Source organism: Condylura cristata, unplaced genomic scaffold, assembly GCF_000260355.1.
Source record: "Condylura cristata isolate star-nosed mole 26May11 unplaced genomic scaffold, ConCri1.0 scaffold00009, whole genome shotgun sequence".
Lineage (NCBI taxonomy): Eukaryota > Metazoa > Chordata > Mammalia > Eulipotyphla > Talpidae > Condylura > Condylura cristata.
Genome location: NW_004567110.1, coordinates 24,194,120 through 24,219,465, shown reverse-complemented (window position 1 = coordinate 24,219,465; position 25,346 = coordinate 24,194,120). Strand labels below are relative to the sequence as shown.

General features: G+C 35.3%; 1 protein-coding gene across 4 annotated transcripts in view; it reads left to right on the top strand.

Moving 5' to 3' along the window:
* The window catches only part of RIMS2 (regulating synaptic membrane exocytosis 2), a 418,309-nt gene that overhangs the window by 125,511 nt on the left and 267,452 nt on the right, over positions 1-25,346 (top strand). The gene's annotated exons all lie outside the window — the stretch shown is intronic.

The following is a 25,346-nucleotide window of genomic DNA, read 5'->3' as shown; positions in this document are numbered from 1 at the left end:
TTAATGCTCCTGACATGATTTCCTTCTGTGTGGGATGCATGAGCAATGAACAGAGTTCTCATCTGAAAAACAACCAGCAACAATTGATCTTTCCTCCAACTTTCCAAATACTAGATAGCTAACATTTCTTTTTATTATTATTATTTTTTTATTATCATAGTTTGTTTTTACATCTTTTTGTGCATTTTTCCATCTCAGTGTAATCCCTGTGGACTTCCATCACCAATTCACCGTGTGCCATCACCATAGTCCAGTGCAATCCCCATCCCCCACACCCCCTATGTTTGATTCCATTCCACACCTCACCCCCATAAAATGTCTCTGGTATATAGTTGTTCATTATTATTATTATTTCCTGCTAACGTTTCTTTTTTAAGGACAAGCTGCATGTTGCCTGCAAATTGACGTTTTATTTATAGGCTATTTTTATTTAGGGTCACTCTTTAACTTTTGAGGTTCAGGAAGCAGGGATTGTGAGAGACTTTGGAAAGGAAAATCTGCTAGATAAAATTCTAAAGGAGCTGTAATGCTAGAGTCTGGATATTTTTTCTACAGTGGTGTGATGTAGTGTAAACCTACAATTAATCGTTTATTTTATTATTTGGTAATTTAAACATTGCAACACATATTTTATCAGCAAGATGTTAAAAGTAAAAATGTGTTTTTGCTAATGTGCAGCTTGCACCAAGTTTTTGTTTTGTTTGCTGTCTGCTAGGGCTTCTTGGTCATGGAACCACGTGAGTGTAAAAAAGAAGCAGCATCTATTTCCAAAGTTGGTAAAATTATTTTAAGACCCAAAGATGGTAAGATACCATTTATGGATCTGGAAGATATAGTTTATGTGGTGCATTGTAAAGCATGACTTTCTTTCATATTAAACAACTATTCTTTAAATTAATTTTAGTCATTCTCAATTCCAGGGTTTCCATTTCAATTCAGTTTTTTTGTGTGTGTGCATGTGAAAAGTTATTGGCTCCATTAACAGAAAAAATTTCACTGCACTTTAAGTATGGATATTTTCAAAAGGATTTAAAAGCAGTGTGTATCAATTTTAAGATATTGAACATTTTCTCTGTTAGAGGATGGATTTAGCAAATAGATTTTATGATGCAAGAGTTGAGTGTATCTTCTTCATTGTTCTCTTAGCACTTCACACAATAACTGACTGATGAGTAGCGGTGCTCAGTTATAGTTGTTTAAATACTGAATGAGTGGAATAGTTCACTGGCTTCAGGGAAATGGGATTAAATCATAAAGTTGTAAAAATGAGCATAGACTTTATGATTAGCTGAATTTATGGACTCAGATACTACAAACTATCTCAGTAGCTTGTCTTGATTTTATTTTCTAGCCATTCTTCTTGGCTATTCTGTGTGTTGAGAAAAATGACCATCATTAGAAATTTTTGGAATGAATGAATGAAAGGTATATTGTTGAAGCCCCGGTATTGAAAAATCAAAGCACTATTGGGACATGTATTATAAATTGGAAAATATAAGATTATTTAAAAGCTACAGTCAGTAGTCAAGAAATCAAAATTTGCTATGAAAATATGATTAAGGGGCCATTGTTGAACAGGTATTGATGCTACTTAAGGATTCAGGTGGATAGAACATAAACATAAATTCCGCTGTTTGGAAGCAATTAAAATGTCTCACCATTTTTGATGGCACACAGGTGAATTGATAATTGGAAGTCCACGGGTATTACAACCGAGATGGAAAAATGCATAAAATGAAGAATTATGTTAAAAAAAAAAGAAAGTCTCACCATTTTAAGAGTGGGCATTGTGCAGTTTGATCTGACAGTGAATATCCAAATTTATCTTGCTAGTGGGCTGTAAAACAATTATCCTATCGAGAGGAATAAATAGAAGCTGATGTGTTGTGCCCCTTAAATTCCATGCAGAGGCAAGAAGAACCTCTGAACTCATTCATAGTATATAATTCTGAGTTAACCAATCTTTTTGATATTAAAGCTTACCATGACTTTGGTATTTTTATTTCCTATCTTTCTTCATAAGTACAAAGAAAAAAAATGAAATAACATGAAGAGCAGCTATTTTTTTTAAGATTTATTTATTCATACAAAACTGGGGTACAGGCAGAGATGCAGAGGGTAAGAGGATTCACCAGGTACAGAGCGGGCAGCAGAACAGGCAGATCTACGAAGTACACTGCTGAGGGGAGCAGCGGTTGGACCAGGAGAGGTCTGCCACGCCATGTGGTCTCCTCCGGGGCAGGCGGGGATCGAACCCATGCAGAAGTGGCTTAAGCTTCTTAGTGCTGTGCTTTAACCCGCTGCGCGACCAGGGAGGGCCAGAGCAGCTATTTTTAAATAATTTTTCTACCAGTATTAGAAATTACTTTACTTAAAATGACAGTATTATTGCTATAGAGATGGATTTGATAGCAATTTGAATAATTATTATGTTGATTTAAAACATGGCTTAAAATCTTACTCTATAATTAACCAATTTAAAAAATTTGTGTCTCTTCTTTGAATTATGTCAGAGTCATTTAAAGGTTTCTGAGCTCAAGAAGAGTTTTCTTATGCTTCAAGGTATATTTCTTGTGCATTATCACTCTATTTTATATACTCACTCCATATCCTAGCCACTAAGTCTCTTTTGTTCTGCAAGAACTATTACTACTTTTATTTGTGTGAATTTTTATAGATATTCTCTGTAAAATAGGAATATACTTATATATATATATACACATATTTATCCATTTAAAATAATAACACACATCTACATATTCACAGATAGTTTTCTGTTATCTTTTTCACTTAATAACAGATGTGAAGATCTGTCTTTACCAGTATATGAGTGTACTCCATCATTATTTTTAGTGGATGTGTCAAAGTTATTTAGTCCCTAATGATGGATTAAATAACCAATTCTTTTGTTTTGCTATTACAAACACTGTTGTAATAAATAACCTCATATAGGTGTATATACAGATACATGCATTTATTTACTATTTTGTGTAGTAATAAATCACTAAGACAAACACTCCCAGAAATGGGCTCAGGTGACCCAAAAGCACATATAGTTTCAATTTTTTGGTAGACATTGGCAAATTGCTTGCTCACTATAATTTCATAAAAAATTAGTAAGGTTCCTGTTTTTTCACACTTGGGCCAATGCATCATTATAAAACTTTGATCTCTACCAATGAGTGATAAAATAATGATTCTGCATTGTACTTTTAATCTTTCTCAGATCCTGAGTCAAGTTGTATATTTTTGCTTATGCTTAATAGCAGCTGTATTTCTTTTTGGGGAAATTCTTTATATCTTGTCCATTTTTTTTTAAATTGAGCTGTTAACCTTTAAAGTGGGTTTTTGAAATCTCCATTGACATTGGAAAATAATCTTTTGTGAAATGGATTTTGTATTGGTTTTCTATTGCTGTGTAAAAATTTTCTACAAACCGATTGGCTTAAGATAATGTACTTTATTATCTCTCATTTTCCCTGGATCAAGATCAGAGCTCAGTTTAGCTGGATCTCAGTCTTGTGTGGCTGAAATCAAGCTGTTGTCTGGGGCTGATGTTCATGGTCCTTTTCCAGCTTCACTGACCTTTTGACAAAATTTAATGTTTGAAGTTGTATAACAGGCCATTGGCGCCTAGCGGCCACCCACAGTTCCATGCCAAGTGTCCCTCCCTGCAGCAGGACAGTTTTTTTCCTTTCAAAGTCCACAGAAGAATGTTTTGCTTTGAATCTCTCTGAGTTAAAAGACTCATCTACTTGATCAGATCGACAGATGATAATTTACCTTTTGATCAACTTAAAGTCAGCTGAATTAGGAACATTAATCATAACCACAAAATTATGAGCTTTGTCATATAATACAGCTCAGTCCTGGGAGTGATGGCCCCAAGTGTTCATTGGTATAGAACCAGCTTTGCTTTTATATGCATGCTTACCTGTTTGCCTCACAATTATTTGTTGAATCATCAAGTGTCTCTTTGCACTGATTTAAGATGCTGTTTTTATCACATTAGATTATTGTATGTTAGGATATATTTATAGATGTTCTCTTCTGTTCTATTGATCAATCTGTTCAAAGCATGTTATCTAGCTTCAAAAAACCCACTTGAAATTCTAAGCAATCCACACTTTTAGTTTTTGGAAGCAAGAAATTTGACCTTGACAACATGAGCTTTAGTAATACATGTAATTAGTCTTGGGTATATATCAGATTATGTAATGAGTGAATTATGAAATAGGAAGGTACTGGTGAGTGGAAAGTTTATGTTTTTAACAAAAATACTCTTCCAGTTATGTATTTTAAATGTAATTGTGTCCAGAGTAAAAACAATGAGGAGTAATAATAATTATGATAAAAATGAAGCCCAAAAACTCATTTCACTTATCAGTAATAAGGGAATATGGCATTGACTTGTGTGTGTATTATCAGTAATAAGGGACTATGGTATTGATAAGCTGAATGGTAAGAGATCATTCCAGCTTTTAAAATGATTAAGAATCAATGTCTATTTATGCAGTTGAGTTCGCAAGAACTTAAGCCTTAAGTCTCAGTTGTTAAGAAATTCCATATAGATGTCATTATTGTATATATTTAACAAATACATTTATACTTGGCTAGTTAATTGCATAACATGAAACAAAAATTTAGGATAAAAAGGAACAAACCTGTATTTATCATTTTTGCCACCAGATGGCGAAGGTGCATCTCAAAAGCAAAACAATGTAGTTTTGTGCTTGTTCACCAGAACTTGTTGCATAGACTCTGATCAACTAAGTGCCAATAAGTTGGCATTTGATAGAAAAAGACAGGACTTCCTGTGTGTCATTGTCTTTTATCTTTGAATATTTTCAATGTTTGTTTCTAATTCTGAGATCTATAACACAAGACTTGTATTTACAACTGCAAATTGTACAACCTTTTGTTCCATAAATGCATTAAACTCAAAATGTTCTAGATCTTTTTTTTTTAAAGATTTTATTTATTTGTGCATACAGGGCTGGGGTACAGGCCAGAGGCTCAGGGGCGGTGAGAGGCTTCACCAGAGACAGAGTGGGGAGCAGAACAGTCCGACTGATGAAGTACACTGCTAAGGGGAGCAGCGGGCGGGTCAGGAGAGGTCTGCCACACCATGTGGTCACCTCTGGGGCAGGCGGGGATCAAACTCATGTAGAAGTGGCTTTAGCTTCTTAGTGCTGTACTTTAACCCTCTGCGCCACCAGGGAGGGCCAAAATGTTCTAGATCTTTAAGTGTCTATTCCCTACCAAGGCAGCAGTTCTGGTTATTCTCTACCAATGCTTGCTATTGGTGCACCATCAATCTCCTGCTTTCTAGGTGCTTTGGTGTTATTTTCTAATCTTCTTATTCATGTTTCATTTTGAGTGACTAAGTTTTGGTTCATTCAGTCTCTATTATAGCTCTTGTATTCAACCCTTCCTTCTTAATATAGATATTTCCATATCTGTATTAGCATTGTGTACTACTTTCTTTCTGTCTTCTTACTTCTCAGTTTATTTGCTCCTGTTCATGTTTTGCTTGTTTACAGAATTAAGATTTTAAAGCACAAGTCCAATGAAGACCTTCATTTGTTCATTTTTGATATTTCACATTTTCCATTTAATGCTCAAATCCTTAATTTTCTAGGGGAAACTTACACTTACTGAGTACTAACAAAATTTCAGAAATAGCTGAAGTAAACCTTATGATTCATTGATGCAATAATTAGTGAAATATTATTGTGCACACATCAAAAAAGATGGGAGCACTCAACATGGAATATTGCTATAAAGCTGCTCAGATCAAAGGGGGGAGGCAGTTAAAATTTTACTTATGGCACAAGCAAGATGTGACCTCAGAAAAGTTAGTCTCACTCATAAAATAACCTAAATTAAACTTTGCTTATATGGTTTTATTTGTCTAGGGAATTTTCTAGTCTATATTTGATTTTTTAAAAGATTTATTTATTTATTCATATAGAACTGGGGTACAGGCCAGAAATGCGGAGGGTGAGAGGATTCACCAGGAACAGAGTGGGGAGCAGAACAGGAAGATCGACAAAGTACATTGCTGAGGGGAGCAGCGGGCGGGTCAGGAGGCATCTGCCACACCATGTGGATCTCCTCTGGGGCAGGTGGGGATTGAACTCATGCGTAATTGGCTTAAGCTTCTTAGTGCTGTGCTTTAACCCACTGCACCACCAGGATGGACCCCTATATTTGATTTTAATGGTATCTATTATGTTCTAGGTTCAGTAAGAAAAACGTTTAAGATGTTTTAATTTCTTTCATGACATTGTAAAAGAGATTTTTAAGGTAACTTTTCATACTGAAATGATTTCTCAAAATTCAAAAATTAGAGGTAGTTTCATTGAAATAGGTTTTTCTGACTCAAAATCCTATCATTATACATTTAGAAGCTTATTATCTGTCTTTAACATCATCTCTCACACCTTTGCCCTTCATGCAAACTATGATCTAGTCACAGAAGGTGACGATTGAATTAAAAGCATCTTTCATGCTTAACACTTCAAGAATGTGCTCACACTGTTCCTCTTAACTAGAATTAGCTGCATGTGCTAATTCAGCAAATATTTAAATATTGATTGTGTGCCAGATAAATTTCTAGGTGCTAAGTGTACAGTAGTGAATAAAATAGACATAAGGTCTTCATGGAGATTACTTCTTTGTTGGGAAAGAGGAAGAAATAAGAAATAACTAGTGTATTGGCTCTAACTTGAGGCCAGGGCATTCTCCTGTACAGATTGTGCAGGAGAGGGGACCTTTTGGGGATGTCATTCACTTAAATGGTTCCCTCTAAATTTTGAACAACTTGAGCTCACACATTTTACATCTTGTTCATACATATCTCACTTAGGTTCTAGAAGTAGGAGGCACTCATTGAATATTAATTGAACTATATTCAATTGAAGTAAATGGAATCACTGAAAAGGTAGGTAGATAGCTATTTATCTTTTGCATACCTTTTACCCATTGTAATTATCTTGCTTTAAAAATTGAATTTCTTTACAGAATCCAGTAATGAATTTGTCTTTGCCACTTAAGCCCATTTTTTAAAAATATCTTTGTAAAAAACATTTTAAGCTGCCTGAAAGAACTAAGCTATTAGCTTCTACTTATAAGACTGACCCCTAGAAATCTGTTGTTTCTGTGTTGATGATGCAGCATTTTAAGTTCTTAACATATTTTTAAAGAAATTCTTTTGCCTGTTTGCTTTGAACCATCATCTTTTGCATCTTTGTCCACTTTAATTTGATTTAATTTGATTAATATAATATATTGCTCTTTTTTGTTTTTCCATCGAATTTTGGGTAGGGTGACATAGGCCCCAGTTTGTCAGGACCAGCCCTGGCCTATCCTTGTTGCCAGTGTAATTATTAAGAGCAGCTCTATTTTACTCTCAAGCGTCCTGCTGTGAACAATCAATTACATGACATCTCTATTAATCTTGGAGTTTTTGTACATGATTTCTAGTGAGAATACAGCGCAGTTCTTAGACTTATAGAAAGTTCCCAATGGAACTATATTGCAGCCAAAACTACTCTCAGTGAGAGCATTTAATCTAAAAGTAAGTCAGGCTACTAGTAAGTATTTCGAAGTGGTCAAAACAAATGTAACAAGACATAACTCATAACTACATGGAAAAGGGAGTTACATGACCAAATTTAAATGATAGAACCAAAAAGAACAGTTTGAGGGCAGTTATGTAGATGTGTTAAAACTTTAAAAAACATTGAATAAAGCAATTTTAAAGACAAAAGGCATAAAATAATAGAAAATTGAGTATATATAGTATAGATATTAGTTCCTTGACCATCAGTTGTCCTTTTGTAATTGTTTTGCATTTTGACTCTCAGATGTGAGGTTCATTAATAACATTTGTCAGATGGCACTGCAGTGATTTGTGTAGAGTTCCTCTATTGTGTGTTTTTCCTCCTAAATAATGTATTTTTGAATAATAAATGTGTGTGTGTTACATTACAGAAGTGATATGGTAGTTTAGATATTATGTTTTTTTTTTAAAAGATTTATTTATTCAGCCCTCCCTGGTGGCGCAGCGGGTTAAAGCACCACACTAAGAAGCTAAAAGCCACTTCTGCATGAGTTTGATCTCCGCCTGCCCTGGAGGTGACCACATGGCGTGGCAGACCTCTCCTGACCCGCCCGCTGCTCCCCTCAGCAGTGTACTTCGTTGATCTGCCTGTTCTGCTCCCCGCTCTGTCTCTGGTGAGGCCTCTCGCCGCCCCTGAGCCTCTGGCCTGTACCCCAGTTCTGTATGCACAAATAAATAAATCTTAAAAAAAAAAAGATTTATTTATTCATATAGAACTGGGGTACGGGCCAGAGATGCGGAAGGTGAGAGGATTCACCAGAGACAGAATGGGGAGCAGAACAGGCAGATCAACAAAGTGCAATGCTGAGGGGAGCAGCGGGTGGGCCAGGAGAGGTCTGCCACCCCATGTGGATCTCCTCCAGGGCAGGTGGGAATCGAACTAATGTGGAAGTGGCTTAAGCTTCTTAGTGATGTGCTTTGACCCGCTGCGCCACCAGGGAGGGCCCTAGATATTATGTTTTAAAATACTTATTCATAGGGGAATAATGGCTCATTGCACTAGTCTGAGCCTTTATATTCTGTGCTAGAGTGATGGACTCCAGACATGTCCTTCTCTTGTTCCCTGGAACCTGTGAGTCTGGCACTTTAATGGCAGAGTGGCTTTGCAGATGTGATTAGTGTCATGAACCTTTAGAAGGGGAGAGTATCCTGGATTGTTCATGTGGGTTCAGTCTTATTACACAAGTCTTTATAGTCTTTAACCCTCCCTGACTGGGTCAAAGAGGCAAGGTAGAAGAAGGAGGAGAGATTCAAAGCATAAGATACTGTTGAATTTGCAGGTAGAGAAGGAAGCCATGAGTCAGTTCAGCAGCTTCTGGAAACTGGGAACCACTATCAGTTTAAAGCCAGAAAAAAAAAATAGTTGGTTGGCTGGCTTTGATCCTGTGACTATAAGGAGCTGAATTTTGTGAACCCTCTGTATGAACAGGAAAGGAATTCACTGCCTACTGCTCCAGACTCCAAAAACGAATTCAACTATTGCTTTGATTTTAGTGCCTTAAGGCTTCTACCATTCTTCTGATTGAGTTTTAAAACAATAAACTTGTCCTATTTTAAACCATGAATTTTGGTAATTTGTCATGGTAAACTCCTCATTGCTACAAATACAGAGTCACTGAACAGCCTTGTAGCATGTCTCCTAAGGGCCGTCACTTTCCATAATCAGTATCTCTAGATGGGAAATAATGTGACATACATTTTGTTTTACTAGTTCTTTCTCAAGAATGGCTCAATCCATATTACTACCGAGTTCATGTGACTCCCCTTATCATTACCAGTATTTCATATTATTTAGACTTTAGTTTTTTGTTAGTCTTGAAGATTCTTTGGGAGTGTTTTTGTTCTATGTTGCAGTATCCTGGTTACATTGAAGCCAACATTCTTTCATGCACTTGTTACATTTGGGTTGCCATTAGGATGAATTGTTTATTTATATCATTTGCTCACTTGAAAAATGTATTTTTGTCTGTAGTTTCTTTGTGGAACAGGTATTTTCATTTTGATATTAAAGCTCATTGCTTCTTTTACTTGATAGTTTGTGATCTTTTGAGTTAGAAGTCAGCCTTCACTTCATAGACCATGAAATAACATTTTATTACACTTTACATTTTTAAATTTTTTTTATCATTTCTCCTTTTTTCTTTTTTTTTCTTTGATCAACCTAAGATCACTTGTAGATATGGCAAGTTTTTCTTTCCCACATAAAAAGCCAGTGTTCCCAGCAAACAATCCATCCTTCATTGGTGACCCTCCCCCTCTCTCATTATAGTACACTATGATTATGGCATGTTGGGCCATTTTTGAACTCTTCTTTGTCCTCTTAGTGATAGTGCCACACTGCTATTATCTTTTTGACTTTCCTTGAGGTTATTTTTATAAAGGCAGCTTTTATTTCTCATTTTTCCATCTGTAAGCCTTTCATTTCTATTTCTTGTTTTACCGGCTAGTTCCAATAAAAGTTAAGTAGTAGTGGCTTTTTAATTATGCTTCCCTCCCCCTTTTTTTCCTTTTTGACATTTTACCAGTCTCAGGGTCAATGCTTTGAGTCTATCACAGTCAAATATGATGTTACTTGTTGGTTTTTCATAGATGTCCTAATGGGTTTCAGGAAATTCTCTTCCATTTTATTTTGCTGAGAGTTTTTATTAGGAATGGCTGTGGAATTATGCAAACTGCTTTATATCTTTTTGTTGAGATGATAAATGATTTTTCTTCTTTGGTTTGTTTATATAAATGATGCACTATTCTCAAATGCTGTACCAGTTTTGCATACCTGGGCGCTTTGGTCATGATGGTACTATTTATATATTGCTTGTTTTGATTTATTGATGTGTGTGTGTATGATTTACTGATTTGTTTTTTTTAGATTTATTTATGTATACAGAACTGAGGTATAGGCCAGAGGTACAGGGGCAGTCAGAGATTCACCAGAGACAGAGTGGTGAGCAGAACAGGTGGACTGATAAAGTACATTGCTGAGGGGAGCAGCAGGTGAGTCAGGAGAGGTCTGCCATGCCATGTGGGTCACCTCTGGGGTGGGGATCGAACTCATGCTGAAGTGGCTTTAGCTTCTTAGTGCTGTGCTTTAACCCGCTGTGCCACCAGGGCGGGCCAAAGTTGTTATCCATTATTTTTAGCGTATGACTTGACTTGACTAGAGTCTTCACTTTGAGGTAGCTGCTTTTCAGTCATCCTTTGAATATTATAAGCCCATATCCATTCTCCTATAAGCCCATATCCATTCTCCTAATCAATGACATTTAAGTGATTGAAAATCTACTTATTATTATTTCCTGACAGTGGCTACATATTTATTTTTATTAGAGCAATAATATACTACTGCTCTCTCTTGAGTGCCATATATCCAGTTTGATAACCATGATAGTATTAAGAAAATGTTTACTCGTAAAATTAGATGTGATGGAAATCAAAACTAGAGGGATTAAGGTGTAGGTAATTTGCTTGCTAAGAATGGTGGTTTGTTACCAGCAGTTCTTTTTATTGTGATTTTGCTGAGAAATGTTCAAGTTGAATATTTTTCAGATTCGTAGTTCATTCCAACACTAATATGCAACTTTCCATGCCCAAAAATGCAACTTTCCATGCCCAAAAATATAAGTTTAAATAAATTGTAACAGTAACATGTCATGTTTGTTATGTAGTGTTACTATATATGCTCATACAATCATTTCCCGCAGGATTTGGTAGTAGAGTGCATTGTAAGCCTGCAGCTGGCTCTCCTTCAATATTAATGTTATAGACCAACTTCGGGGGATCTGGTCCTGCTCTCCCTTTACCTTCTGGCTCTCCTGATACAAACCAACTGAAATAGTTTTGATATGGGTTAAGATGTAAGAAATAAGGGTTACAAAAGTGAACTTCCTTGCTCAGGTAGGGTGTTGGTAAATGTAAAATTGTGTCAACTTTTAATAAAGTGAATAAAATGGTAACAAATGGAACTAGTTTGCACTAAAGGCTTCCACTTTTTTCACTGGTTAGTTTCTTATGATTGATGTTACAAGAGAAGTTGGTTAACCACCAACTCATACCTGTTAAGATAATGATAAGAAAGGACTGGGGTGAATTATTTGGCAAGTGCCTTCGAAAATAACGGGAAGATGAGATCAGGGAGCTGACCACTAGATTTACCTTGTATAGTACTGGAGTTTAAGAAGCAGAATTGACTTTCCAAAGCTCATACGAAGACTAGCACACTCACTAGAGCTTAAAAATAGGAAACTGAAGTCAAAGCTTTAAAATAAAGATAAGAATGTATTTTCCCATTTGATGTATTTAATCATTCAAGGTTTCTGACATCTAAATGTATCAGTTAATAATGTAAGTATTAGTAGTCAGCATCATGGTGGAGCCTTTCAATTCTTCTGCACTCATTCACATTCAAGCATCTGTGCTTATCTTCTCTGCCTTCTGTATGTTACTATAGATAAACAACCTCTGCTCCAGATATGCTTAGAACCTAACTATTTTTATCTACTCAAGAACATAGCTCCTGCTATTCCCTGAGATTGTCCAAGAATGGGATCTGGTGGGGAAATAATCAAACATTTACAGAAATAAATGATTATAGTTCAGCTTTTTAGTCTGAATGATATAGAAATCTGAATAAGATGAATAGTTTCTAAAATTTTAAAGTTCTTTTCATATTGGCAGTTTGACTATGCCAATTTGTTTTTAAAATGGCCAAACTCTTTGAAAAAGTAAATTTTTCCTCTTTCGTCATGTGCCAAATACTAGAGGCAGCAAATAATAAAGGCAGTTTAGATAAGGGCAGTGGTTCTCAAACAAAATGTGCCTTTATTCCTTAGTTTAAAAATAACAATAAGCTCGCTTCATGTTAGCTAGCCATATGGAGCAGATAGAACTTGAAGTTGACCTGCAGTAGTTTTACTTTGCCCTGGAATGTGTACAGAAAGTGAATCGCTTCTAGCAAATAGAACATGGCAAAGATAATGTGGTAGTCACTTCTGTGAGTATACTGTGAGAGACTGCATCTTAGATTGCAGTAAGATGGTTTTGAAGAAGTTAAATTCATCATCTTGGGTACGAGCTGTGAGAGGACCATGTGGCTGTGATCTGTGGGGGGATTCTATGAGCTGAGAGCATCTCTGGATGACAGCCAGTGAGAAAACAGTACCTCAGTTCTATTGCTGCAAGGAAATGAATTCTGCCAACAACCACATGATCTTGGAAAAGAGCCCTGAACTCCCAAATGGGTTGGCTAGAGCAACACGCTGATTATACCTTTGTGAGACCTTATGCAGAGGATCCACTTCAACCAGCTTGGACTTTGACCTATAGAAATGCTGTAGTGACTAAGATTGTGTTGATTTGTCTTGCACCCACAGAACACGGACATACATTTCAAAAAGAAAAGGACAGTTTAGTGGAAAAAATGGGATTTTTCCCCCTTTTTTTATATTCAACATCTTGAGAGGCCACAAATAATGTAACCCCTGGACAACTGTACTCTCCACCTATTAGACAATGACAACACAAAAGGCAATTAACATTTTAGTATTATTAGGAATGAGGATTGACATTCAGGTTTCCTGAAAGGGTCATGAAATCCTCCAAAAGCTTGCTTTTGAGAACTGTAAGATTAAAGATTAAGTTTTTAGTGGTCTACTGATCCATCACCACGAGAAGTGTAGTTGTTCATCAACAGGGTTATATAACAAAACTTAAGCTCTGCTGTACTCTTAACTTCCTTGTCAAGTTTTCACCTGATTTCCGGTCTTGCCCTTGAGTTTGTCTCTTTGCTCTTCATGCTAAGCAAATGCAAAAGATCTTTGCTGACTCTAGTTTTTAGGAGGTACAAAGAGGAATATTTTTAATATATAGTAGGTCAGGAGGGTTTTTCTTAAAATGATCCTGGCCTCTTTTGACTGTAGTCTTCATCTACAAAGGTGCTATAGTCATTGAGAGGTTGGATTTAAAACTCAGAAGTTTTTCAAGTATATTTTTTATTTGTAAAATGTTTATAAAATTTGTCTCATTTTATTTTTAGTTCTATGCAGTGGTTCCCCCTTTCTTGCATGGGATGCATTCCAGCACCTATAGTGAATACCTACAACCAGAGATAGTGACACTATTTACATAATTTTTTCCTCCTGTACTTACCAATGATAAACTTTAATTTCTAAATCAGAGTAATTAAGAACACTAAATACTAATAAAATAGAACAATTATAATAGTAGACTCTAATGAAAGTAATGTGAATTGGTCTCTCTCAAAATATTGTAATATGTGCAATATTTTCATGCCATGTTGACCTTGGGTAACTCAAACCATGGGAAATAAAACCATAAGTAAGGAGAGACTAATGTGTATATATTTGTATGTGTGCATATATGCATTTACTAATAATAACACAAGTGCACATTTCTTTTAAATGTTTTGCTTTAATTTTGTGTGATCTCTTTTATCCCTAGGTTATTATAGAGCAAATTAGAGTGATACATCTTAAGATAGGTCAGTATATGATTAATTGCTATTATTTTAATATTTGGGATACAGTTTGTTATTAAGAACATTAATGGATAATCATGTGGATTTCTTCTTTAGTGATCTATAGCTACTCTAGGTTTTCTTCTCCCAAATGAATAATGAGCAAAAAATAGTATACATATAAAAATTATTGTAACTTATACTCAACTGTTCTTATTTCTGTGAAAAATGCCTGAGAGATAGTTGTAGATATTATTTGACACAACTGGAAGTTTTGAAGTCTGATTGGACCTCTTTGGAAAGGTCTCTCAAGGTTGGTGTGAAGGGTATTGGTAGAACAGTTCTCACTGTGTTTACTTAATTACACAGCACTTGAACTGGAAAATTAAACTTAAGGGTGACTTCCCCCTCTTTACTGATGCAGGCCCCTTCCATTTTTCCTTTTCATTTTTTCTTTTATTATATTTCCACCTGAGCTTTTTTGGTATTTTCTTAGATGTCAGTTTCAACTTATTTTTCCTCAGTAATATTTTCAAATTCTCCTTAGGTTTTTCAATTTACTCAGTCTCTTTAACCATTTTAAGTGTACTTATCTTTGCATGATACTTGATTTGTATCTGTAAAGCAGGTTGGATTGATACATTTTAGTTATATCATCTCAGAAAAAGTTTGTATTTTTCTTACAACCAAGACCATAGAATATATGAACTCAAAATTGTTGTGATGCAAAATAAGTTTTCTACTTATGTGATATATGTATCTGAAATTCTCTTAATATAATCTTCTTGATATAGTTTAAAGTTTTGAGGCATGATTTAAAATTCCTTTTTGAAAAGTGGTAAGAAATGTGTTTGTTCTGGTTGACTTTGTTTAGTAAGAATATTAGAGGCACGTATGGGGAAGCTTATAAAAATTTGATATCTTTCCCATTGTAGTAATCTCCCCTGTGGTTAAACATGTTTTGACCAGGGATTTAACATATATTTGTTTTATTCTCTCAAAGCACTTGCAATTTGAAAGCTTTGTTGATATTCAAAGCCCTGATGGGTTTTGTTGTAATATTGTATCATCTTTTCCTTTCTGAATTTTGTTCACACTCACAAACTGCAAACTTGGCTTACATTTTAAATGTATCTGTAAGCATTGCTGAGTTGCAGAATATGGGAACACTGTAAGGAGCACTGTACTGTGTGTCAGGACATGTGGCTGCTCACTCTCACTTTGTTACCAACCAGTTGGATAGAAAATTCATCTCACTTTCTTTTTGTAAAATGAGGGAGTTTAGACCTGACTTTAAATGTGATAGGATACCACTTTAGTGTATGATTATATTGTTTATATCTACGCAAAGTCATCTTGTTATGGGAGGAAGGTTGTAGGGGACAGGAATTGATGCAGAGAGAAGCTAGGAGGCTATTGATGTTGTACAGGAGAAGATGTTGGTGGCTTGAGAATTAAAGTAGTGAAATAGAAATATTGATGAATTTGTGTTCCATTTTGGAAGTGGAGTTGCCAGAACTTACTGATAGACTGGATATGTTTGGTGAAGTGTGAATGAAAGAGATATCAAGGATAACTTCTAGATAAATCATAGTATTTTCTAAGATTAAAAAAAAACTGAGGAGAAATAGATTTGGGTGAGGAAATTAGTATTTCTGTTTGGCATGTTGTGTTTAAGATACTTTTTTGGGGTTATCAAGTAGGCGGTTTATATGAGTCTGGAATTCTCAGAGAAGGTAAGAGCACCTAGGGAGAACATGTAGGTTAAAGAAGAGAAGGTGTCTACAACAAACCCGCAATAGAGCCTTGGACATGCCCAACATTTAGAGATTTAAGAGAGGAAAAGTGGCAGCATAGGACAGTGAGACATAATTACTGCTGAGCAAGAGAAAAGTCTTGAGAATATGTCTCAGGAACAAAGAGTGAAAATAGCTTAAGGGCTAAGGAAACATAGCATCAGTGTCAAATACTGGATGGAAGTATGTTACATAAAGAGCAGAGAATTGTGTTTGGATTTGGCAGTATGGAAGTCATTGGTGAGAGCAGGCTCAGTGAACTGCTAGCCATGGAAACTTGATTGTTATAGATTGGTCAGAGAATTCGAGTTAGGAGTTAGACATAGCCACTGTTGACAACTTACTTAAGAAATTTTTCTGTAAAGATGAACAAAAAAAATGGGGGAGTATCTAGAAGACAGAGTGGGATAAAGGGAGGTTCTTTTAAGCTTGGAAATATTATAATAATTAATTTGCTGTTGACCTGATTCATACTTAAGTAGTTATCATTTATTATTAGAAATATTGCTTGAACCAAGGGATTTCTACAGAAAATTCAATAATAATTAAACTGTGTATTTCAAGAAGGCACTGGTACTAGGGTAAGGTAGGAGGAAAGTCAATAGAATTGGTCTTATATATTTTATACTTCTCCCTTGTACTTTTGAATTTGGTGCTTAATCACCTTCATTCATAAGTATCTGGGTTCTCCTTTCAATCTTGATCTTTGTCCATTTGTAAGGACTAGGCATAAACTTGTATTTTTAGGTTGGTAGGAAAGAAGCAAAATCCATGTAGAGTATCATGAGTTTATTTGTGTAAGGTGTCCTCTTTTGGCTTAACCAAAACTAAAATTTTTGTGGACTTACCATAAGGGAGTAATGGAGTTTGATGAGATTTAGAATGTGTATTTCTCAGTTTCTTGATAAACTAGATTGAGCCCTCTGGAGTGAGTGATTTCTGGATAAGAGATATTTCAGGAGAATTGTTTTGAAACAAAGGGTCAAAATTAGCAAAATTGCAAATGATAGAATATGTAACACAGAGTTGATCACCATTCTTCATGGAACACTGTTTTTATTAGACTCCATGCTGCCACACTCTCTTGCTTTTCTTCCTATTTCTGTGTTTGCTCATCTTTCCCCTTAATTAAATGATTTAATATGGAAATTAGTTTCTTAGACCTTCTTTTATTTTTTAAAATTCTCATTTAAGCTTTCCTTGGATGATCTCATCTACTTTTGTGTTTGAAATCATTACTCACATGCTGATGTTTCCTGAATTTATGTCTTTAGCTGAGAACTCTTGAACTCCAGAGTGACATATCTATTGCTTTCTTATCTGTCTTTCAGCTGTCTTGCATGTACCTTAAATTCAATAACTCATCAACTTCCTTTTCCTTCTCCCTCAACTTGCACATCTTTCAGTATTCTCTGTCTCAGCAAATTTTAAGACTGCTCGGTTACTTGAGAAATCTGAGAGTCATTTTTGACTCTTCTTTTGACCTTCAAAATCCACCTCCCACCCCTTTGGCAAATCAATTATATCCTGTGGTACAACAACCTTTTTAGTCTGTTCTTTTTTGTTATATTACTGTGATCACTTTAATCCAAGCCAACTTATATCTTGCTCTAATTACTGCATTGGCTTTTTAATTGATCTCCCTGCATCCACATCGAGGGAAATATTTGATGTATTTATGATGTCTTTCCTCCTATGTATTTCTTGTTAACTCCTGAGTCTTCACTCTGTTAGCTAGGTCTTGATGTATCTATTGACTCAAAGGAGGATTGTTATAGAAAATCAAAAAATTGGTTGTGTGTTTTATTAATAATCAAAATGCTCAACAGTTCTCAGTAACCTTCTAGAATGTGAGCCCTCTTTCCTCTGCTCTCCAACGAATTGATTTTTTCCTACACTGACCTTTTGTGGTTCTTTGATTGTATCATAATTGCCCTCATCTCTTGTTTTTATAGATTAGGTACCTCATATCTATAATACCCATTTGTTCCATGTTTGGCTTGCTTCAGACCATTCCATGGTTCTCATCATATTCATAGTACTTTATTCAAGAGAGCTCCCACTGAACTTCTGAATTCCAAGACTGATACTTCCTATTACAAATTCTTTTCACATTTCTAATCATAATTTCCAAGAACACATGTAATTGATTATTTAGTTTCTCTTCCCCACTAAACTATAAGTTAAGTATCCTATAAAGACTGGATGACATCCCTTTTTTTCCCCCAACAGCCTTTAATACCCTTGTAAGCTCCCTAGTACTTTAGTGCTTAGTAAATAAATACTTGCTGGATGAAAAAATGAAAGTTGTGGAGAGAGTCATTCTTCTGATAGACAATAATACCTTGGATTGCTGTAATCTTGGGTTTTATTACCTTTAACTGGGAACTGGAATTCAGATTGTGAGCATCAACAAATGAAGAGACTCCGTCCTCACGCAGCTTTATGTGAACATATGCCATTGTAAAGGATGTGAGTGGAATAGTTATAGAGGACCGTGGAGACAGACATATGTCATAATGCCTATGTTTGTTCATAATTGGGAGGTTATTTATTAAGAAGATCTGGCAAGGAAAATTTGAGTTATTAGTCTTGAAGTTTAACCTCTTTTACAATCATAACATAATGGGAGCAGGAGACGTTTGGGATTCAGTATCAAATTTTCAAGGAACTTTATAAGCTAATTAATCTTATTTTTAGAACAACTCAATATTTCTTTACACATATCCCTAATGTCTTCTGTTTGAATACTTCTAAGGACAGTAGACAAGACTGTAGCAGTTGCTTGATTCTTCTTTGCAGCATGAACCTTAACCATCTCACTCTTGAGTAGATGTTCAGACTGCTGCACCCACTGAAGTAGAAAAAAAGAAAGTTCACTGGAATCATCATCAATGTGGTACTTAAGTTGAGCCTCTTTAAAGAGTTACAACAGTTCTACAGTGCTGTTCTTGGAAGACCAAGAAGTTGGGCGGGGAAAGATTAAAAACACAGAATTTAGACTATGAAAAAGAGTTGAAAAAGTAAATTCTGACACACTTGTTTCCATCAATGAGTGGCAAACAACTGGTTATAACTTGCTTGCTACATGTTTATTTGAATATATTATGTATCTGAAAAGGACAGAATATATTCAGGTTTATTGGAAGTCTTTTGTACTTGCAAATTTTATTGAAAGAAAGTACTTTAAACTTTATTGATGCACCTTTATATAAATAACTTTTTCTTCTCTACTAAACCTGGTCAGTATTCTTTAAGTTTCTCGGGAACTTGTGGTGACAACAGATGTCAAAATTGAAGCAAATATTAATATTTTTGCAATAGGTAGTATTTAGGGGCTGGGTAGCATTTGGAGAAAAGATGCCGCTCCCTCTTTTTTTCATGATATTTTTACTTGAAGGAAATTGCATGAAGGAGGGAATTGTGAATGGGTACTCTGGGAGACCAATGAGATAGCATTGTGTTTAATTTAATCTCATATTTTGGTAAAAGTTGTTTATAGCTGTGACAATTATTATTGCTAACAATTTCATATAGTAACAGTGTGCCACTAGGACTTCTTTTCTGAAGAATTTAAGGACACTTGGAAGTTACTAGGTGGCAAAGGTACCTTGAGAAAACAGTTGGCAAGCTTGGTGTGAGGGCTTGGAATTCTAAAACTGTAAGAATTCCTTATGCTGTGGTTCTTGGTGTGTAACTATTAAAGATGGGGCTGCATCTTTTTCATATTGATATAGCTCTCTGACAGTAATAGTGTTGCTTCCAGTAATCTTTTGAATAGTTAGCAAGGGACTATATACTTGCAGCTAACAGTCCTCATTCTGAAGGGTCTTTCCAAACTGTGTTTTCAGAGATTGTGATTCTCTTTCTTCTAACAGTCAGAATCTTTAGGTGTCTGAGTAGATTTAGCTCTGGACATTCTCATTCTGCTTCTTAATGTAGAGTTGGGCTTCTACAACCTGTGTCTTGCATCTAATGGGGAAGATATTCCTGCAGCTACCAGCTTGTAATTGTTGGAACTTGTCACTTTGGGGATTTCAGGTAAGAGCTGCTCTTACCCTTGACCTTTGAAGCAACCCTGTATTTCCTCTCAGAACAGTGTAGCTGGAGCCAAAACACAATGGATTAGTTTTCATATTTCTAGCCTAGAGAGGAGTCAGGAAGATAATGATATTGGGGCTTTCTGCATTCATGGAGGCTTTCATTATGCTCACCATTTCCACCTGGAGTAGATGTAGGCGGACACTGTTAGGAACCTGCCCTGCAGCTTGAACAGGTGGAGATCATGGCCTGGGAAATGCTGTCAATTGTTTTAATACATCAGAAAACAATGTAGCATCAATATGTTTTTAAGGAACTTATGAAAAATCCTGTAGGTATTTTAAACTGTTTCTGATTTAATCTGAAAATTTGGAAGCAGATTTATAGGCTGCTTATTTAGTCTGGGCTATTCTCCCTTTCCTCCTTTTCCGGATATACTACTGTATGGTCCACCCTAAGTTGAAACACAGGCCAACTTACCTTTATTGAGTGCTTTTTATTTCCTTCTTTTGTTAGAAATGTTGTCATCTGTCTTTTATTTCTTTGCTTATTTGTTATGCCTGAGGTGAAATTTTCTATGATTTTGCCTCAGGGAAGTATTTATAGCCTAAGAGTTTAATTTGCAAAACATAAGCAGACACCCTGTTCTCTGGATCATCTTTCTTATAATCCTTAGATTTTTGTCCGTCAGGTGCATTATGTGGTGCAATGAATAATGCACTATATAATGCAGTTGATTCAACTATATAGAAGTACAGATGTTTATTTAAAAAAAATAAACAATTCCTTTAGCATTTCAGGGATTTTTGTTATGAATATAGATATGATATATCATATGGTTTTAGTATTTGATGACCTATGTTTAGATGTATGCACATGTGAAACATTTTAACAGAAACGCTCTGCTGTTTTTAAAAATTAAAAATAAACCCAGACATAAATTATATAGTTTTAAAGCAATAAAGTTGTAATTTTCAATTCTGTAAGTGATTGTGCCTTATTGTGCCTTTTGTTATTATTAAAAAGAGCATGATTTCTAATTTTTTTCCTTTTATTTAAATTTTGAGTTTGTGTTAAATTTTAAGATTAACTTAAAGTCACATAGCATTTATAAACCAAGACTTCCGTTTTGTTTTTTTTTTCAAAGATTTATTTATTTATTCATACAGAACTGAGGTACAGGCCAGAGATGCAGAGGGTGAGAGGATTCACCAGGGACAGAGTGGGGAGCAGAACAGGCAGGTCTACGAAGTACACTGCTGAGGGGAGCAGCGGGCGGGCCAGGAGAGGTCTGCCACGCCATGTGGTCACCCCCGGGGCAGGCAGGGATTGAACTCATGCTGCGGCTTTAGCTTTTTAGTGCTGTGCTTTAACCCGCTGTGCCACCAGGGAGGGACCCAAGACTTCCGTTTTTTTAAGGATTTATTTACTTGTGCATACAGAACTGGGGCACAGGCTAGAGGTTCAGGGGCAGTGAAAAGATTCACCACAGAGAGTAGGAGCAGAACAGGCAGACTGACAAAGTACATTGCTGAGGGGAGCAGCGGGCTGGTCAGGAGGTCTGCCATGTGGGTCACCTCCGAGGTGGGATCGAACTTGTGCTGAAGTGGCCTTAGCTTTATCGTGTTGTGCCACCAGGGAGGGCCCAAAACCAAGACTTTTAAAATAATTTAGTTTAAGGGATTATACTCCAAATATACTTAAGTTGTGTGGTAAGTTTTGTTTATTCACCTCACTATTTCATAGTATTAATTGTTTATTATAAAAGTATAGTACCTTATTTATAAAGAAAATGCTTAAAAGATGCCAAAGATTCTCGTAGAGTGGGCATGGGGAAACCAAGCACCATTTATACCAATTGTGAGAGCTCATATTTCTCTGTTAGAGAGCTAAGCTTAGTCGGAGGACATTCTGAGTTTATATAATTTTCCTTGAAAAAGGCAAGCCTAAACATTGTATTTCAGCTGCATCTAACAGGCAGAAGAATAAAGCCTTGCAAAAGAAATTCAATAAATATTTTTTGCATGAATGAATATGATAAATAAAAGCTAATTATTGGAATCCTGGTTCCATATTTTAATTCCATACATAGTTTATGTTGTGATTATTTCCAGATATTATGTATTTTAGACTTTCTAAAATGTATATATATGTTTTTATACAATAACCCTATGAAATAAGTGATATAACACATATATAGATATATATGTGTATACACACACATGTATATATATATATATATATATGTTGTTTATACTATTCAGGATGTTCATAACAAATGACAAAATCCACCCAAAGCATAATATTTATTAGATCACAAATATAAACCTTGGTCTCTCTTGTACCATGTGATGTGTTAAGCTGAAATAAACACAGAGATTAAGAGCCAAATCAAGCAGCCTTGAGTGATTTCTGGTACTCTTTATTGAATGTGACTAAAAGAATAATGAACTTTTCAATGAAATTCAGGCATCCATTCTTTCAACACCTACTCTATACTAGAGTATGTACTGTACTATGCTAGATGAATGAAACAACAGTGGGCCTCAACCTCATAGAACTGAGGGTGACAGATATGAAAACATTTTTTCCCAAATATATGTATAGTTATACTTTTTTTTTTAAGATTTATTTATTCATATAGAACTGGGGTACAGGCCAGAGATGCTGAGGGTGAGAGGATTCACTAGAGACAGAGCGGGGAGCAGAACAGGCAGATCGATGAAGTACACTGCTGAGGGGAGCAGCGGGTGGGTCAGGAAATGTCTGCGGCGCCATGTGGATCTCCTCCGGGGCAGGGATCGAACTCATGTGGAAGTGGCTTAAGCTTCTTAGTGCTGTGCTTTTAACCTGCTGTACCACCAGGGAGGGCCTATATGGTTATAATTTTATCAAATGCTGTGAACAACAGATATAGAGTAAGAAATAATACAATGAGAGTGAACAATTGAAACTTAAAGTAAGTCGGGGTAAGTATTACCGAGAAAGGGACATTTGAACCCTTAAGGATAAGTTAGGAGCAAGTGAAAGGTGGAAAACGGAGGCAAAGTTGAAGAAATCACTTCTGGGATGTTGAGCAAACTGAGAAAAAATCGACTAGTAGAATGTATCTTCTAGTGAGAACTGGAAAATTAGACCTTGAAGAAGAAGTATCTATTTGTTGCCTCTCAAAGTAGTCATTTAAAGACTCATTGTAGTATAGTTTTTACTGGTTAAACCTTTTGTGAAACTCCTACTATGACCTTGCCATCAAGTCTTTTTTTGAAACACAAAACACAAGTTTTAAACAATGGAGACTGTTTAGCACTATAATCACCTTGTTATTTAGTAGACTGATTTTTGAAGGACTGGTGTTTATTTACAAAAAATAAATTTATTCACAAGGGGGGAACATAGATATGTGTACATGAATATTAACTGTTGATAGAGCTTTAAAATTAACTGTTAAGGTTTGTTTCACTTAAACATATTGACTGTTCAGAGATGTGAATTTCATAGATGTGAAAACAACTTATGTTATTGGAGGGGGATGTGGATTGATCTGGCCTTTGCAGAGACACTATGGCAGTTTCTTAGAATATTAAAAATAGATTCACTATATGATTCAGTCATTCCACTGCTAGGTAAGCTACCGTAGGAAGCAAATATACTAAGCAGAGGGCTCTGTACACTCCTGTATTTACTGCAGCACTATTTACAATAATCAATTTGTGAAAACGAGTTTCCAAAGACAGAAGAAAGATGTAGTGTGTGTACACAATGGAATACTACTCAGCTATAAAAAATGATCAGCTCTTGCCATTTGGGACAACATGGGTGAACTTGAGGGGATAATGAATGCTGAGTGAATTGTTAGAGGGAGAAATACAAATACCAGATGGTTTCAAATATACATGGAACATAGAGAAACAAAACAATGGGTCAGATAGAATCAAACCAATAACAAAAACTAGAAATCTGACTGTAGAATGGAAGCGATAAGAGAGTGAAGAGCAGTGTGTGGAGGGGACTGTAATTACCTTGGTGGTGGCTGTGATGTGATAATTTATTCCTGTAAGATGTGACCCTATGGTTCTGAATAATAGTGTTGTAAACTGATGTTATCTTAATTAAAATAAATTAATAGATGAAAATTTAAAGCACATTAGGTTTCTTCTGTTTGAATTAAATGGCAGAAATCTATTTAAAGTTACTTGTGAGTTCAGAACTTTACTAACTGAAATATTCTTGATGTGGTTGCTGGCAATAGCTTTACTTTTCATTTATAAAGACTTCATAAATAGATGTGCATTTGTATGTGTGTGTGTGTGTGTGTGTGTGTGAGTACAGTTTAGTTTCTTAGAAAATATTTATAGAAAATAACATGAGAGAGAAGGAGTACTTGAAATGGAGTCTAAGTGAAGACCCTGCATTCATGGATTCTTTTGGATATGTGTTCTATGATCTCTAATTCCATAAAGCCTCAGGATTTTTTTTTTCCATCTATAAAATGAGGACAAGGGCTCATTACTATTCATAACTTTTTTGATATTATAAAAATGAATTTAGGTCTAAATGAAAAAAACTTTATGATTATTTTATGTGTATTTTTTTTTACAAAAAGCAGCTCAATAAAAATCTAAAATATTAAAAAATAGGAGTACTCTAAGTGGACAGTCCACAATTATGCATCTTAATTTGTAAAAGAAATACATTGGAAGTTAAAATTTTATATTACATATTACTTTGTATCATTAAAATTTATATCATCATATGGTTATTATGCTGTCCTTTTGTGATGTGTTTATTCATGCCAAGAGTTAATTCAGCAGTGTTTTAAAGACATACTAGTATATTTAAGTTCCTATTTATGGTTAATTGGCTAGTGTGTGTGGAAAGGAATATAGGTGGTTGGAGTGAACATTAAGGAAAAAAATGCTAAAAGGCATGTGTCTTTTAAAGAAAGGCCATGGTATGGGACCAGTTAAAGATCAATAAATGTATTAAGCATATTTATAAGTGAGTTAAGAATTAGATTTTGGCATTACTTTTAGAAATGGTTGTCCCTAGAGAGAGAATAATAACACTTTATCTGGAACAGGTTTATCCATTGGGAGTGGGTAGCAAGCTGGGATCTAAGACTTGGGGCTTTCAGGAAATCCTTTTCTAGAAAATGTGATAACTGCCGTATTGAAAATAGTTAATAATGGGCTATAAAGTCTTACTGACCTTATTTGTGTGGTTTTCTTTCTTTCTTTTTTCTTTTTTTTTTGATTTGTGGGAAAGTTCACATTTAATATGTGCTGTTTAAATGGATTTTAATTTAGAAAAATTTTCCTCTAAATTTACATAAATAATCATGTAGTTATTATGTGTAGCCTTTAGAAAAGGACCAGGTTGAATATCACTCAGTGTTCTTCAGAAATAAAGACAT